Genomic DNA, 18,508 nt, shown 5'->3' with positions numbered 1-18,508 from the left:
GACTGATTTACCACAAGACTGTGGGCTCTATTTTCCTCAGCACTGTGGAACCCTTTCCCATGAGTGATAGCAGGAGTCATGTTTATGCATGAAGAGAGACTGTTCGACCGGGCACTTGTAGCCTCCACTGCAGGCATGAGCATAGCTCCCACTTGTCAAGTGGGGCTAATAGGGTATATGCATATGCACTGGAGAATCAGTTCTCTGGACATGGACCTCTACTACAAAAATACTTGCTACTCGCTGGTGGTAAAGATCTCAGCAATGTGAGGGCCTTAATGGTGAGATTAATGCTCTACTGTTCCTGGCTGGGCCATTTCTCTACAATAACAACAACAACAACAAAGTCCCTGGCCTGAGAGTTTGATGAGATGTTTTTCAGGTGAAATCTGGAGCTGTGCTGATTGGCTGTGCTATTTGGGTGACGCTTTTCTCTGTAGACATTTTTCTCTCCATAGACTGTAATTAGTTGAATCAACTAATGAATGGCTTGGAGTCCAGTCCTGAATATACATATGACTGTGGACAAGCTGTTTCTTCTTCCTGAGCCTTGATGTCTTCAGCTTTGAAATAAGGAAGCTGCATGAGATGGTTTCTAAGCATTTTGCTCATCTGTCTATTAAACAGGAATCATGTTATATTGAAAATACATTTGATTTTTGTTTTATTTTTTTCCCTACTAGATTATGATCACATTTCTCATTTTATCTCAAGAGCGTAGCCCAGTTCTTTGTACATATCATATGGGTTCAGTAGATGTTTTGTTTATTGAAAATAAAATTTTGTGATTCTATAACTATAAATCATTTGTGTTCTCACTGGGCAGGAATGCAATTCCTTGGATGACATATTTATTGTTCCTCTTTTTGTATCAGTAAACGTAGAAAAAAATAATGAAATTGAATTTATTGCAATAGTATCATTAATATTATGTTACATTATTATATTATAAAGTATTTAGTAAAGAGAGACTTACTGAGCACTTACTATTGGCAAGAATAGTCAGAGAATTCATAGATGAACTTGAATGACAGACTGGGTAGAGCTTACTTCGATCTGTGAAGGATTGGTACACTTGCTGAATAGGCAGGGGAAAAAAAGGGAAGTCTGTAGATGAGAAGAAAATAAATATGACTGCAAAGTGTGAATAGTAGAGAGAGTCTGTGCAACAACAAAGGGACTTGTTGATTTGCAACCAAAGTTGCAGTTGGAGAATGGAAGAAAATAAGGTTAAGTGTGGTGCCCAAGTGATGAGGGTCTTGGTTGAGACCCAGGTATAATTTAAATTTATCACAGTAACAATGTAACCACAGGAATTAATGGTCTTTTCTGAAAAGCAGAATGTCATAGTGAAAGCTGACTCAGAGAAAAGATACTTTAAAACGTTCACCTGATCAGAAAACAGATGGAATCTGATTCCTTTCTTTTTAACAGGAAGCTCAGCTTCCACCCACTATGGAATAGCTACATTCAAACTGGGGTTCCAACTTAGAACTTAGTATGCTTAGACAAAATTATATTCATTATAGACCACTTCATTATCTAATTGAGTCATCTTTTATTTTCTCTTGGGCTCTCTCTGCCTTTGAGTGTTTAGTTTTTGTGATGGTTAATTTTATGTGTCAACTTGACTAGGCTGTGATAGCCAAACATCCGTCTGGATCTTGCTGTGAAGGTAGTTTTTAGATGTGATTAACCTTTAAATTAGTAGACATGGAGTAAAGCAGATGACCCTCCATAATGTGGGTGGGCCTCGTGCAATCAGCTGAAGGCCTTAAAAGAAAAGACTCAGGTCTCCCGAGGAAGAAGGACTTCAGCCTTGAGACTGACTTTGGACTCTTGCTGCAACATCAACTCTTCGTGAGTCTCCAACCTGCCAACCTGCTCTGCAGACTTTGAACTTGTCAGCTCATCTAATCATGTGAACCAATTTCTTAAAATACATCTCTCTCTCGAGACATCCTATCGATTTTGTTTCTCTGTAGAAACCTGACTAATTCAGTGGTTTTTTCCATGGTTAAGCTGCTCTGATACAATACTTTAAAAATCCAGCTGATAAACTCAGAAGTCACTCAGTCATATTTTTCTGCCTTGGTCCCAATCCCTTTGCCATCCTTGCCCTCAACCTTCAACTGCTTGATGAAAGAGAGTACATATTTCCTCTACACTGTTTCATCTTTTTTGCTGATAGAGTCTAAGAGAAAGAAATTTATGGTTTTTTTGGTCCATATTATGGGCTGGAAATATCACTGTGGTAAAAGATGCTCACGTCACTTCAACAGCACCTAAAAAGATTCCAGCCGGGCTTCCCTGGTGGCGCAGTGGTTGAGAGTCCGCCTGCCGATGCAGGGGACACGGGTTCGTGCCACGGTCCGGGAGGATCCCACATGCTGTGGAGCGGCTGGGCCCGTGAGCCATGGCCGCTGAGCCTGCACGTCCGGAGCCTGTGCTCCGCAACGGGAGAGGCCACAACAGTGAGAGGCCCGCATACTGCAAAAAAAAAAAAAAAAAAAGATTCCAGCCAATTTAGTGCATATAAAGCACCAAACTATAGTTGTTACTCAATAAGTTATTATTTTCCTCCTCTTTCTCTTTCTTCCTTTTGTTATTTTTTTGAAAACAATATCTTGACCTATTCTCACTCCCTTCTGCTGCCTTCTCCCTTTCACCTCACTGTAGAACTCACCTCTTCCAGAGATGTAAATGTAAAATGGATACTTTTTCCAAATGTTTTATTTGTTTTCTATTTCATAGAAAGCTTAATTTCACTGAAATACAAGTAAAGACATTTCTAGAGTCTGCTTCAGAGTAATCTTCCATCTTTTGAAAGTAGTGAAAACAGATAGCAAGCATGCTAAAATAAGAGCTGTTACACTGTTTATGCCAGGATTTGTAAACACTGGGCAACTAGTTCTCTGCTTAGGAGAACTATTTTGGCTATGGTCTTCTTGCTCTATTTTTGACCGTGTAAACTCATTGAATTTTGCTTGGAGCCATGTGCCTGATTACAGATCAAGAGGTACTGCTGGGGAATAAGATATACTTTGGGTTTTTGCTTGTCATCTAATTAGGTTCTATTTTTTCCTTATGTTTTTGCAGTTTTGAAGTTAACGTATATTCACTGCAAAAAAAAAAATACAAAAAACCCCCTGAAAAATTAAACAATGTCAGCCATAATTTACTAGCATATAAATAACATTGTTAATAGTTATGTTTTCTTCTATCCTTTGTGTATATGTATGTGTATGCATGCCTTTGTGTGTGTGTGTATGTGTGTCGTGTGTGTCTGTGTGTGTGTGTATGAGAGAGAGAAAGGTCTAAACTACTCTTAAGATAAAAGTATCTCACATTTCTTAATACTGGGTACAATCAAATTTCATCTGACTCTGTTCTTGTCTATTATGGTTGAAGTCCAATCTTTGTTATTTTCAGCGCCTGCTCCCCCCTTTCTCAGGCTTGAACAGAATGACAGCATTTCTGCGATCCAGGAAATTAGGAAGACCTTCTGTTCTTTCGTTTATTTAGAGACTGCCTCCCAGTGCCCCTGCCCTGTTCCTCGTGGGGACCTCCTGTGCTTCCAGAGCCACAGAGCTTAATATTCTGCTTTTAGGGCCATTGTCACACACCATTTGGAGGTCCCACCATTCCTGCTTGCTCTTCAGACACACTTAAAGTTGCCATCTAGAGTCACTCACTGAAGGTATTTGCCACCTTCTCGTCCTTTTCTCATGATCTTGAGGACCCCTCCACTCTTCCAACTGTTGCTTGTCCATCCCCAGATCAGACCATGCTCTCCTCTAAACCTCAGAAATACCCAGCCTTTCTTTCGCATTCATTTCTATCGCAGTATTTTAAGGTTCGTCTGAACAGCTCCATCTTTACGATGGACAGATCCCAAGCCCTGACACCCATCTTAGACTATTTAACATTCCAGGAGCTAAGAAGGTTCCAGTCTTGACATCTAATTTCTGGAAACCCATCCCCCAAGGATGTACAGGGAGCTTCTTCTAAAAGCAGCAAAAGATAATAAATTTGAGTTTTTATGTGCTATTGTATTAAATGCCAACACCTCAATTTGTTTGAGTATAAACAAAAACATAATTGGGGTGATACTATAAATACAAGGTTTGTAACTCTCTTTTTAAAAAAACTAACATCATGACTATTTTCCTATGCACTTTTTTTTTTTTCCAGTCTGCGTTGGTTAAAATAAATGAGCATATGTTCAGGGTGTTAGCTGGTATATGTCCAACCAACTTGTGCTCTTCACTTAGGTTATGTCAAATGCTTCATAAAGAAATAACATAAATCCTTTTTGTAGAGCATCCCAGCCCTATTGGACAGTTGGGGAAAAATTAAGTTTTCTGTTTCTGACTCTGCACAAAGCGTCAGAACATTTGCCTTGGGCTTTATTTAACCAACTGTGTCATGTCTGATTAACCTGATTATTCACACACAGAAGTTGTACCAGAGTAGTCTTCATTTGCTTTTTCCATTTTCACCCTTCCCATTCTGTGGTGGTTAAAGGTGCCTGTAATTCTTGACCGGTCCCTTTTGAGACTGAACTTTATCTTCTCTACCCTTGAATGTGTGCTATGATAGTTTAACCAATAGAATATGGCCCAAGTCATACTTGGGCAATTATGAGTCTAGCTTTTACAAGAACTGGCAGCTTTCATTTCTTCTTTCTTGGAATTCTTCCTGTTGGATACTCCCTCTCAGAACCCAGCCCCATGCTGTGAGATGCCCAAGCCATTGGGCATTCCTGTCTGTTGCCCATCTGAGCCATGGGTGACTCCGTCTTGGTGGTTCCAGCTCAACTGAGCCCTCAGATAACTACAGGCTCAACCAATATGAGAACTGCCTAGTTAACATACAGAATCTCAGAGGATCATAAAATAAAAGAAAACAGTCATTGTTTTAAGTCAGTAACTTTTGAAGTGGTTTGTTTTGAAGCAGTAAGATAAAAGAAATACATTCTTTTGGTCTCTATTGTTATAGGATCATGAATAAAGTGAAAGTTTAGCCTCCCACCAGGTTTGTTATTGGTTTCCACGTGGTGGAGCCATCTTCCAAAAAAGACCAGTTCAGTTTCATAAAAGCTTCTTGAGAACCTACCCTGTGCCAGGCAGATGGTTAGGTTTTGGAGATAAGACAAAGTCTGAGCAAGAGGCAGAGAATTTAGCAGAGAAAACATGTATAAATGAATAATTACTACATAATTAGTAATGAATACGTGAGATAGAATGAATGAATTGCAGAGATAACTTTTTATTTCACAAATACTTGCGCATCTATTACATGCCAGATACTCAAGACACTTGGAATAGATTCAAAGGGTGGTCTTGGTATGGAGAAATTTGCCAACTAGTAAGCAAGATAGATTAAAAACAGATATTTTCAATATAATGTGGCAAGTGCTAGGACTGATACATGAAGTAGTTGGTAACTCAATGTCATTACATGTATATTGCCTAGCAGAGAGAATAGCATTTAAAAGATGCTAAAGGCATTTCATATTCCGTCCTCCTTCCTTGGGGTGACAAATTTTATTTTCCAAAAAGAGCTGCAGCAATATCTTCTATCCCACATGTCCTTCAGTAATGTGACCTCGAGTCTCTCCCATCAAGGGGAAGAGTCTCATGGCACTCCTTTTGAAGCTGGGCTGGCCTCCAGGACTCACCTGTAACCAATAGAACTTGGTAGAAGTGATGCTGCATGACTTCTGAGGCTGGGCCAGAAAGGGCCAAGCAGTGTTAGCGTTGATCTCCTAGAATACTCAATTATCAGCTGTTCCGTCTCAGGGGGCTTTCTCTGGAGCCCAGCTGCCATGCTGTGATAAGCCCAAGCTACATGGAAACACTGCATGCAGGCATGCTGATTGACAGACCTCGTGAGCCCAGCCTTTGGGTTGTCCTAACTCAAGCACCAGACACGTGAGTGAAGGACCTTCCACATAATTCCATCCCCTGACTAATTGAGTCACCCTCAACTCACTTGAGTCTTCTGAGCTGAGGTCCCAGATGCCCTGGAGCAGAGACAAGCCAGCCTCACTGTACTCTATTCAAAATCCTGACCCCCAACATCCATGACCATGATAAAATGGTTGCTATTTTTATGTCACTAGTGTGGAGAGTGGTTTGTTACATAGCAATAGATAATTAGAATAGATGGGTTCCAAGAAAGAACCACTTCACAATGAATTATATTATTTCTGAATAGTGTTTATGGTGAGGTACCAGTATTTCTGGATGCAGGTCGTTCAGTTAACTCAGAAAATGAGAAAACATTTGGTCACTAATTCATCTCTGAATGCAGATCACAGGGTTTTGGGACCCCTTCCCTGACTTCTTTGCATTTGTAAAATTATGGGTCTACTTGCTTGAGGAATATTTCATTTCTTTTGATGAGAACTACGTCTCTTCATCTTCAGATTTAGTGCCAATGAAAATGTTGGAAAAAACTGATTTATTTGATATTCATGTCTTAATTCTGTAAGACAGAGCATTTTAGTAACTGATTAGTGGGAGAGTATGCCTTGCCGTATGCAAAGACACTGGCTACCTCAAATATAATGTGTTTTGTGGCTTTTAATCACTAATTAGCATTTGCAGGAGGAATTTGTTTATATGAAGAGGACTTGAAGAAAAATGCAATATTAAACTGTACAGTTCTCTTCCACTTTAGTCATTAGTCCTACCACTTATTAAAAATTAAACCATGTACAGTTCTCAGATTGGCAACTTGCAAATTGTCTAAGGAAGATACTCACTTTAATTATGTGAATTGAAAGAGATACTTTTTTTTTTGCTACTTTTAAAAATCTTACTGTAATTGAGAAATCATTAAAAGTTGGAATACAGTTCCATTAAATTTAGTGGGGGAAACAGGAGACTGTATTAATATCCAAAACATCTCCTTTCTTAGGCGGTAGTCTTGGCAGATGAAATAATGAAATCTGAGTCTTTGTGGTGGTAAAATAGGTGACACAGAAGGAAAACAAGGAGGTGCAATAAATGGTTAATTAATGGATGCCAATTATATCTCAGTCAGGATCAAATGAATGTCCTACAGAAGTGAGAGGACTAGTGGTTAAAGAAGGGATGGAATGGAGCTGGAGGGGACAAAATGTGGGTAAGTCTACTGTTGCTCCCTCTTGACAGCCATGTGCTGCTAGGTCAGGATAAAAAAAAGAAAGAAAGAAAAGAAAAGAAAAGAAATCTCCTGGGATCATTGCACAATTGGAATCTGAAAATTCTGACAGTGAATACCTGTTATTTGCAGAAAAGACATACTTCTAGATTCCTAGCTTTCCCATTCTTTGCAATTGGCTAGAATTAAAAGACTTGTTGCACAGGAGGAAAGCATGAGATAGATCCCAGATCCAGAAAATCTTTCCAGGTCTCAGACTTCACAGCATCTTCCTATCTCTGCCTGTCCCAGTCCTCAGACTTCTCTGTTATTTTCTTTTTGTTTGGCAAGTAATATATTTTTGTAAGGCCCCTCAGATTTTACCTGAGTTGCTTAATCACAATTTTCCTTAAAAGACCAGGATGTAAGGTGAGCGCCATGACTGTTCTGTCCATCTTTTGTCCAGGAGTTCATGGGTGAACTGTCTTGGGTTTTCCCAAGTAAAGGAATCATGGAAAATGTTGCCTGAGGCAAGAGAAGTCCAACCCATTTAGGGTTTAGTCCATTCCATGCTGAACATGAGCTGGAATATATTTAGACTTTTCTATGTATCATTTTGGAATATACCCACATATTAAAAATAATTTTAAAAATCAAATATTCTCAGGAATTTTTTCCTAACAAATTAAAAGAGATTTCCATCGAATGTTAATTTGAATATTTTTGAGGAGATAATACATGTCTAACTATTGGGATGTGAAAGTGCACCTTTGCAGTACTTTTGTTCCATTAATTTTTTTTTTTTTGAGCTTGCTTGTCAGTTCAGTCACCAAGCTTCACTAAGCTTCACTAATTTTGTGAAATTTGGAATAGTGTTTTGCCACTTTAGAGATAATCCCTGAAAGCTTCCTTCTTGCAGATGGCAATAAATCATTCTCTCCACTAAAAGCCTCCATGTCATTTGAAATTTATTACACAGAGTGCCTAGTGGACTTAAAAGCCATTTCACGTGTCTTATTACTTCAATCATCTAATTTATGGGTTTCAGCTGCAATTGTAGTTGGAAAAAGTATTTTCCTTGCTCTGATCAATATGAGTCTGGTTTTGCATTCATCCCCGCTAACCCTCCCTGCCTGATTTCATCTACTACCCTTCTTGGATTGTATAGCTTCTGTAGTCATTCTCCAGTACCCATCATTCAAGGCAATACAGGTCTGAAATGGAAAGAAAGTGCCAACAAGGCTGATATAGATTGACTAAGCTTTACCAGCTCTTAGCTGCACTTGTCAAAAGATATCTTAGTTACTACTAGTTGAGCAGTCTTGCCCTAGGGAAGGAGAAGCTGTCAAAAACTCCTGTGTTTAATATGTACATCTCTGGCTTCATGGAGAGAGTATGAAGGAAGCCTATTAAACACAGATGAGGTAAGACTAAGTAACACACACTTAACACAAAGAATGAAAAGGAATTGGGTACTCTTTATTGACATATTGAAAGCGTTTGTGTCTTTTTTTTCCCTTCCACAATAAATAATCTCTGTTCCCTTTCAGTCATTTTCATCCCCATAATGAAAGATAGTATCAATCGATTAATAAAATGAAGAGGAATGTGGGAATATTATAGTTCTCTATAGCAGTCTGGAGTCTCATATGACAAACATACCCATGCAGGTGTAACAATGATTGAACCACTGCAGGGTCCAAGCTTAGACTCAGTCTTTGTCGATGGTTGTAAAAGCCAACTACTGTATTCTTTGATTTCAATATCAGAAAAATCAGATGTGCCCCCAAATATTCCTATCTTGAGTGGGTGATTCAATACCATGTGAATGAATACATCTAACCCTTGTTGACTTTACATTTTCAATCCATTCAACCTCATGGGAAAATTAAAAGTTGATTCAAAGACCACTACATGCAAGATACTAAAAGATAACTGCACCTTCCTATACAATTCTTAGTCAACATTGGGAAGTGAGCAATGTTTTGTCTTTTGCACCCAAATACTCCCTCCTTCATTGCTCTTTCCTTCCTCTCCAGAGGATCTTATGTGGGTGCCCATCCTCCCCTTTTTTTTTTTTTTTTAAATTTTTGGCTGCGTTGGGTATGCGTTGCCACGCACAGCCTTTCTCTAATTGTGGCAAGCGGGGGGCTACTCTTTGTTGCAGTGCACAGGCCTCTTGTTGCGGAGTCCAGGCTCTAGGCACGTGGGCTCAGTAGTTGTGGCTCGCGGGCTCTAGAGCGCAGGCTCAGTAGTTGTGGTGCTTGGGCTTAGTTGCCCCGCCGCATGCGGGATCTTCCTGGGCCAGGGATCGAACCTGTGTCCCCTGCATTGGCAGGTGGATTCTTAGCCACTGCGTGCAGGGAAGTCCCTCCCCTTTTCTTTTGTGACCAAATTGTTGCGTGCTTCCAGAACAGCCTCTTCTCTCTCTTTTCTTGCTTGCGGGAGAACACACTCCCACAGTAGATGCAGAATACACCTTATACTTTTCTTCTCATCTCCTTTGCACCTATGACGTGGGTATGAGATCTAATTCCAGTGAAAAAGACTGGAGGAGATGTCCACTAGGAGTTCCTGGGAAACATTTTACCTAGTAAAATAGGCATCCGGGAGGAAATACCTCCCTTCCTCTCATGATACAGTCATGTCAGCCCGTGACACCCGGGGTCGCTGTAGCATCTTGCCAACACATGGAGAATGACAGAGTGAAAAGATGGCAGGACCAGAGTCCTTGGTAGTGAGATGCCCTCTATCTGGAACACTTTGTTTTTGAAAAACAATATGTTTTTACAGAGGCAGGTGGTGTTTAGCAGTTTGACCAAATGGTCTGGAATTTCTAGCTCTGAGATACTTTTACCTGTCTCCACAATTAGAAGGATACTGTTCTTTCTTGGCGGTTCTTGTCCCCTTCAACGTAAATTAACTTATCGGTCTAGGCTGAGAGGTTAAGGCAGGAGCTCTGTGATCCAGATCCATCTGGAAGTTTGCTCATTAAAGACAGCCATGGAAGCTAAAGACAAGAGATATGGGGACCTCTACTCTTTCTTTTTTTCCCCCTTAGCTGAATTCTCTCCCCAAATATAAAGGAATCCATGAGCCCAGACAAAGACATTTTTTAAAGTGGACACTGGACACAAAAGACTTCACATACCAACATAATATAATAAAACTGTGGGCCAGTTTCACTTATGAATAAATGCAAATGTCATAAATAAAATAGAACAAATTGAATGCAGCAACACACTAAGAGAGAAAACACCTTGGCCACATGGTGTTCATGCCAGCAATTTAAGAATGGATCAGTATTAGGAAATATTTTAACATAATTCTCTTATTTTAAACTGGAGGAGAAAAATCCTTTAGCATTCCCACCCATGGGAAGAAAAAAAGCATTTAACAACATTTTGTATCCATTCTTCGTAAAGAGCTCTTCATAAACTCAGAACAATGGGCCCATCATTAACATGATGGATAGGTAGATAGATGGAGATCCTGATGATATTCTGGTATAATAAGAAGCTGTCATGAGTTTAAAAAAAAAAGAGAGAAAGGTAAAACTTGAGAAGGAAGCATGATACATATGAAAAGCAAGAAATTTACAGCTAGAAAACATAGATTTCCATTTCAGGTTTTCTACCTGCAATCTGTGAGACCTTAGGCATATCACGTCACTCTCGTGGATTTCAGACATTTCACTGAAAAAATGAGGCTGGTAATAGCTACCTTAGGAGGATTAATGTGATCAAAGTACATTAAAGCACTAACTCATACGGGGTTTTCATAAATGGTTGCTTTGGAAAAAAAATACCACCTGTTCTGGAGATTTACCCACCCCAAAACAGAGAGGATAAAACCCAGAAAACATCTGAACATACACTTACTTGAAGTCAATAGATGTTCAAAATTTCCTCTGCTTAATCCAGGAGCATGGGTACTTCCTCATTCTGATCCTTCGGGTAAGGTCTTCAATGATAAAAATAAAAGTTTCAAAAACCTTCTGTGACCCATATCATGACAGAAAGTTGACTCTTCTTTGTCATTCACGTTGCCCCAAAACAAGATACGCGTTTTCTGAGAATGTGCCTGCAACCTGTTCATTTGGGATCCATGACATTCTCCAGACAACAGGACTTCATTCAGTTTCCTGGAACTACTCATCAGAGTCACCTTCACCATCCTTTCTGTTTCTCTGACCTTCTGCTTCTCCAGTCAAGACACATAACTTATGGAAAAATGGGAGAAGCCGTTAACTTTCTTCCTTTTACCTGTAGCTCTCTTCTGAAATTGCAAATTAATTTCCACAGTCTGGCTCTGCAGTTTTTCTAAGACTGTGATCCTATTTATCTTAAGTGTAGCACTAAGGGGAGGAAATGGAAGCTCAATCCAGGTGTCCACATTGACTCTGCACACGTTCATATTTTCGTGAAACCCAATCATGTGTTTCTATGTTTTCAACAGTTTCAGTTTCATTTGGTTTGTGCCTTATTGCATTAATAAGTATAATTTCTTTTTAAAATTTGTTTTATTTTATATTGGAGTATAGTTGATTTACAGTGTTGTGTTAGTTTCAGGTATACAGCAAAGTGATTCAGTTATACATATACGTAAGGCCAATAGGAATCTAAGAAATTAGGCTACTGAGGATCCTGAGTCGAAAAAGTGTCTTCAATTGAAGAAGACATCCAGTAAATTTCTTCAACAAATTTTCACCGTGTTGTCTGACTATATTAAAATAAAGAACCAAATTCTGCTTCAGTTCCTTATAAATATCCCACAAATTCTCAGTGGATAATTTATAGTTTTTACCTCTTTGTTCATTTCATCATGTAATGAATAGGTCTTGCAAAGTTAACAAAACACAATCTTTTGCTGTAAACTATGAAATGTAAACTGTGCTCACCAACCATCACTTTTGAACCGGAATACACTTTGTTTTTGTTGTTGTTCTAGGTGCCCCATCTGTGGCATGTGAATTTCTATGTTTGGATCAAACTTTTCATATTTCTTGCTCTTAGGCAGGCACTTAGGTCATAGATGTTCTTGTATGCTAAAATTATTTAACATTTTTTCTTGCTAAAAATTTTAAAAAGACCACATGCAGGGGGTTATCAATAGAAAAAAACTAGTGGTATCAAAATACTTTTTATTTCTGATTAAAAATAACAGGAAATTTAAGGAGTGAGTAAAAAAAATAAGAGAAGAAAATAACAATTGTCTATAGTTAACACCATTCAGAAATAACTACTCTTGACGGTTCGTTTCATTTGTTTCCCATTTTTCTTGCAATGTGTATATTTGAGGGGGCTTCCCTGGTGGCGCAGTGGTCGAGAGTCCGCCTGCCGATGCAGGGGACACGGGTTCATGCCCCGGTCCGGGAAGATCCCACATGCCGCGGAGCGGCTGGGCCCGTGAGCCATGGCCGCTGAGCCTGCGCGTCCGGAGCCTAAAAAAAGCAATGTGTATATTTGAGATATATGAATATATTTATGCATTTATACCTTTCTATTTATAGAAGGAAGTATGGGAAGAGGGCCTGTCTTGGTTTTTCTCAAACAATAAATCTTAGGTTGCTGTGTGCTTCACCAATTCACAAACAAACACTGGCTTATTTATCATGCCTTTACTATTATTTTGTTTAATTCATTATCTTTTTAGAGGCTCAAAAAGCCTTTGGAACCTGCCAAATAATCTTCTAAATCTTCTACTATGTTAGGAGCTCATTTATCTAATTCTTTTAGGAAGATGGGAGGAATTAAAATGTCTAGAATTATATACATACTGCATAAAGAAGGGAATAGACACATATTAGTAGATAAATGTAGACAAATGTTCTACCTAATTCTTTTTTTAAACAATTCATTTTTATTGGAGTATAGTTGGTTTACAATATTGTGTTAGTTTCTGCTCTGCAGCAAATTGCATCAGTTATACGTATACATATATCCCCTCCTTTTTTGAATTTCCTTCCCATTCAGGTCACCACAGAGCATTGAGTATAGTTCCCTGTGTTATACAGTAGCTTCTCATTAGTTAAATCATCAGATATTTATTTTGTGCATGCTGAAATGTCTGACTAGTAGAAGGCCTGTGTCACTCTTGCTCTGGTTTCATAACTAGTGTATATGTTTAAAATGTACAGGGAAACCCTTGTCCAGCAGCCATATTGACATGGATTAATACCTGATACTTTGACTTAAGTCATCAAAGATATTCTTGTCATTAAATGGGTGAATTGTCTTAAGAAATTAATTGAAACAAGATTTCCAGGGTGATTCCAGTGTGAATTGTGGTACCAAACACAAATTAGAGCAAAAAAAACCCCCCAAAACACTTAATAATGTAAGCATTTCAAAAAGAATCAAATTGAATCCTTTTCCTTATAGATTATTTTTTCTGTTTAAATTCTTACTCTTGTGTAAATGGGGTCTGTCTGATCATAACAAAGGAAGCAAATCATCCACCTTGTATTGAGGCTTTTGGAGAATTTCTTCTTCAAAATATATTCTTTAAAAACAAGTTCCATTTTCACACTACATAGTCACAGTTATCCTGGGGTGGGAGTGGGGAATGGGGAAACTTCACACAGATGACCATTGAAAAATTCACAATTCATTAAAAGGACTTCTGCTTTAACCAATATATTCTATGAGCATTGCTAACAAAGGAAAAATTAGATTCACATTTTCTTTTTTTCCATGGGAGTATAGCCAAAATTCTATAGAAAAGTGAAGCTGAAGTAAGGCTCCCAGACAGCTCTCAAACTGGACTCAACCTCTGTGAAACTTCACAGTGGCTGAACTAGAGCTTTCAACGAGGAGATTTTAGATGGATAAGCTTGGAAATCTCCTTTATAAAATTCAACCTTCCAAACAGAAATTGGAAGTCCGATCTCGGACTGAATTTCAGGTGAGCTAAATAATACAGTATTTTTCTAGAGGCAGAGTGCAGTAGGAATTTATGCGATGGACAGGCAAGATTCTAAGAATGAGAAATTTTATTTCTTAAATCTCTCCAGAGATTACTGCAGACACATGTGGCTTGAAGAAGTCCTTCCATGTGTCTTCTGATTCTCAGGAAAACGTATTTTTAAGCGGCAGCAAGAGAGGTGACATTTTATTTTTCTCCATAAGAGACTCTCTTGGAAGGTTATTTTATAGTTTCTTTCCTAGATTCATTCCGAAGAGGTTTTTCTTAGTCCAGGACTCATATCTCTTATAAAAGGTGGAGAGAAGGTGGACTAGGGCTTGGAAAATGTGTGAGTGTAATTTAAAGTTCTTCCTTTTATCAGCAGCGTTCTATCTATATCCTTCTAAAGTTACAGAGCCCAAACTGAAGAATGATTTTCAGGTAGTCTGGGGGATGTGAGATATACTGTTCCCTACTTCAAAATTGCTTTACTTCTGCTTGTGCACCTTACCACCATGTGTGTGCTTATTAGTTGCTAGCTAATATTTTTAGTTAACACAAAATGTCTTGCAAGTACAAAATCAGCTCTCGGCCTACAAGTCATCATTAATACATCAAACCACTTTTCTCTCTGAGCTCACAAGCCTGAATCAAGCAGCTATTATGATTCAATCAGCACTGTCATAGTAGATAAAATCTGATCACCTGAGCCCTAGATTTCAATCAGCCACCACACTCCAGGCAGGGACTGGAAGACTAAAGATTTCAATGCAAGATGGACTTCAGAATGTAGAGAAAAACCTTGAGTTATCTATCTTTCTGTTACCTAAAACTTTCCAAGCATTAGTTCCCTCAGGTAATAATGTGTTGATATACATGTTCTCAGACATCTTTACAGTCTACAATTGTACAAAAAGGCTAAGACATTGGGTCAAGACAGTATCATTCTTTGTGGATAAAGATAATTATGGTGACAACTGTGCAGTCCAACAGAATTCTCTGTGATGAATAAAATATTCTGTGCTGTGATATGGTAGCCACTAGCCACTGTGTCTCTTGAGCCCTTGAAATGAGGCTTGTGTAACTGAGGGGCTGAATTTTTATGGATGGACCTAGAGATGATCATACTAAGTGAAGTAAGTCAGAAAGAGAAACACAAATACCATACGATATCACTTACATGTGGAATCTAAAATATGATACAAATGAACTTATTTAAAAAACAGAAATAGACTTACAGACATAGAGGACAAACTTAGGGTTACCAAAGTGGAAAGGCAGGGGATAAATTAGGAATTTGGGATTAACTGGTACACACTGCTATATATAAAATAAACAAGAAGGACCTACCGTATAGCACAGAGAACTATATTCAGTATCCTATAATAACCTGTAATGGAAAATAATCTGAAAAAGAATATACATATATACATAACTGAATCACTTTGCTGGACATCTGAAACATTATAAATCAATTAGACTTCAAATAAAAAAAGAATTTAAATTTATTTATTTAATTTATTGTATTTTATTTTATTCATTTTATTTTGGGCTGCTTTGGGTCTTCGTTGCTGCACGCGGGCTTTCTCTAGTTGTGGCGAGCGGGGGCTATTCTTCGTTGCAATGTATGGGCTTCTCACTGTAGTGGCTTCTCTTGTTGTGGAACACAGGCTCGCGGGCTTTAGAGAGCAGGCTCAGTAGTTGTGGCGCACGGGCTTAGTTGCTCTGCGGCATGTGGGATCTTCCCAGACCAGGGCTCGAACCCATGTCCCCTGCATTGGCAGGCGGATTCTTAACCACTGCACCACCAGGGAGGCCCCCAAAGAGTTTAAATTTAAATAGCCACATATCTTTAGTGGCTACAGTATTGGACAGGGAAATTCTATAGAATACTTTCATGGAAGGTATCTATCCTATAGGATGAGAATGTTCTGATTAAAGTGCATATTTGCTTCTCTGTGATTAAAGTGCATGTTTGCTCCTCTGTGATAAGCCTTTATTTTTTTAAATGGATGCTATAAAAAATAATTATAAAACCTTGAATTGTTGCATGCTTTGGAAGTGTGTAGAAATGGGTGATGTAATTTTTTAAAATTATGAAATATAAAAAATGTGGGCTGGTCCCTAATAAGTTATTTATGTGAACTCCTAAAAAAAAAAAATAGAGACGTGATATTTCTGTAAGTATTCTTTTCATTATAAAATTATATGCAGCTTTTTTTCTGCCCGGTCCCTCCTCCCCCAGAGCGCCGCTCCGGCTGCACCTCCCTAGCTCTGAGCTCCAGGCTCCTACTAAGCTAGTGACACCCTCCGCTCGCCATCATGATCATCTACCGGGACCTCATCAGCCATGATGAGATGTCCTCCAACATCTACAAGATCGACGACGGGCTGTGTCTGGAGGTGGAGGGGAAGATGGTCCGTAGAACAGAGGGTAACATTGATGACTTGCTCATCGGTGGAAATGCCTCCGCTGAAGGCCCCAAGGGCTAAGGTACCGAAAGCACAGTAATCAGTGGGGTGGATATTGTCATGAACCATCACTTGCAGGAAACCAGCTTCACAAAAGAAGCCAACAAGAAGTACATCAAAGATTACATGAAGTCAATCAAAGGGAAGCTTGAAGAACAGAGACCAGAAAGAGGAAAACCTTTTATGACAGGGGCTGCAGAACAAATCAAGCACATCCTTGCTAATTTCAAAAACTATCAGTTCTTTATTGGTGAAAACATGAATCCGGATGGCATGGCTGCTCTGCTGGACTACCATGAGGATAGCGTGACGCCATATGTGACTTCCTTTAAGGATGGTCTAGAAATGGAAAAATGTTAACACATTTGGCTGTTGGGATCACTTGCTCGTCATAACTGGCTGGCTGCTGCTTCTCATCTACACAACACCAGGACTTAGACAAATGGGGGATTGATGTCATCCTGACCCCTTCGTTTTGATGTTGATTTATTTGGAGCAGAGGCATTGTTTTTGAGGAAAAAAACCCAAAAACATGTTATGTAGATTGTCTAAAAATAAAATGCATTTAAACTCAAAAATAAAAAGTATATGCAGAGTCGCTATGGAACTGTGAAATCCTACTATTTGTTATCGGAAACTCTGTCTTCTGTTGTTTTGATCTTATGTCATCTTGTACATGGTAAGCATTCAACTTTTTTTTTTTTAATTTTAGAATGAATAGGTTTATTAGGTTCTATCACCCACAGGAGGTACATCCCAAATCTGCTAATGAGCAGAGCTGAGCAGAAAAGGAAAGAAGAGTTATTTAACAACTCATCATTTTCTTGCTGCAAGATTGCCCTTGGCTAATCAGCTCACTGCAGGAATTCAATAAATAATAAATAAATAAATGAATAAATGCACAAACTTTGACCAGCAGTATTTGTTTCACATATATACAATTCTTTCTTCAAAAGTAACATCAAGTTGTAACCAGTTAATTTGTACTTTGTTATTAGGTTGTCTCTGTGCTGTGCTTGTGAGTAGAGGTATCCCAAGTGATTCTACATTTTAATTTAAAATGAACTAGGTCTATGTGTTGCCTTTGCACTGGGTTCTTAGTTTTCAATAGGTGCTGCTGAAAACAAGTTAATGCCAGATGATGAAACAGAATGTAGTTTTTTACATCAAGAAGAATGGCTCTGCAGTTAATTTTCCTGAGAGGTTAACTTTCAGTTAAAAAATAGTTAGCATGAGTCTTAGACTGCACATCTTGTGTTCTGGACAGTCTTGGAACCCTCCAGTACCAAGGCAGGAATTCAGTTTTCTATCTAACAGCAAAGGGATTATAAAAAGTTCTCAGAGTAGGTACTGGATATTCTCATAAACCTACAGCTCCCTGTCGATTGAGACTGTCGAGGCTTGCAAGTCAATTCAGAATGATTGACTCTTGTTCTAGATTATTGAGCAATGTATTGATTCTTGGCATCCTCTAATAAGAAACATCAGGAACTCATTTGTTTATATCATCTTTACAGCCAGACCTAAAATCCCAGACATTTGGCATCCAGTTAAAAAATATTCCTATATGGTTTGCATATGATGTCACCAAGACAGTGTGGTGACAGAAATCTAAAATAATATGTGTCTTTCAAAAAAGTTATATTTAAGGAAAATAATTAATGTTGACTATAGATGAGTAGCTTGAATTTCTTAGGAAGTTCCTCTACCTGCCAAATTGTCCACCTGGTATCAGATACAAAACAATATGAAATGTCAAATGGTAAAATAGGTGCTTTTTTAAAATCAGTTTGTTGATGTGGGTTAGGGAGATCCTACACTATGGAAACTTTCCAAGGAACTTGCATAGTATAATTGGGCACTTCTAATGACAGATGGCTCAGAGCCTTAGTATTTTAAATTGTTTTTACTGCCTGATAAATGTGTCCTAGATAATGAGGGTGATTTCAGTATTGTGTAGCAGCAATGTAATTTAGGGTACAGATTCACAATGGGACAA

General features: G+C 38.6%; 1 pseudogene across 1 annotated transcript; it reads left to right on the top strand.

Annotated features, from left to right (window-relative positions):
* Positions 1 to 16,359: 16,359 nt before the first annotated feature.
* Positions 16,360 to 16,869, top strand: LOC309828479 (translationally-controlled tumor protein-like; annotated as a pseudogene). The gene has a single exon. The product of its transcript is annotated as a translationally-controlled tumor protein-like (transcript).
* The last annotated feature ends 1,639 nt before the right edge of the window (positions 16,870 to 18,508 follow it).

This window comes from Grampus griseus (assembly GCF_964374135.1).
Source record: "Grampus griseus genome assembly, chromosome: 10".
NCBI lineage: Eukaryota > Metazoa > Chordata > Mammalia > Artiodactyla > Delphinidae > Grampus > Grampus griseus.
Note: the sequence above shows the minus strand (reverse complement) of the source record. Positions and strands in the feature narration are given on the sequence as shown.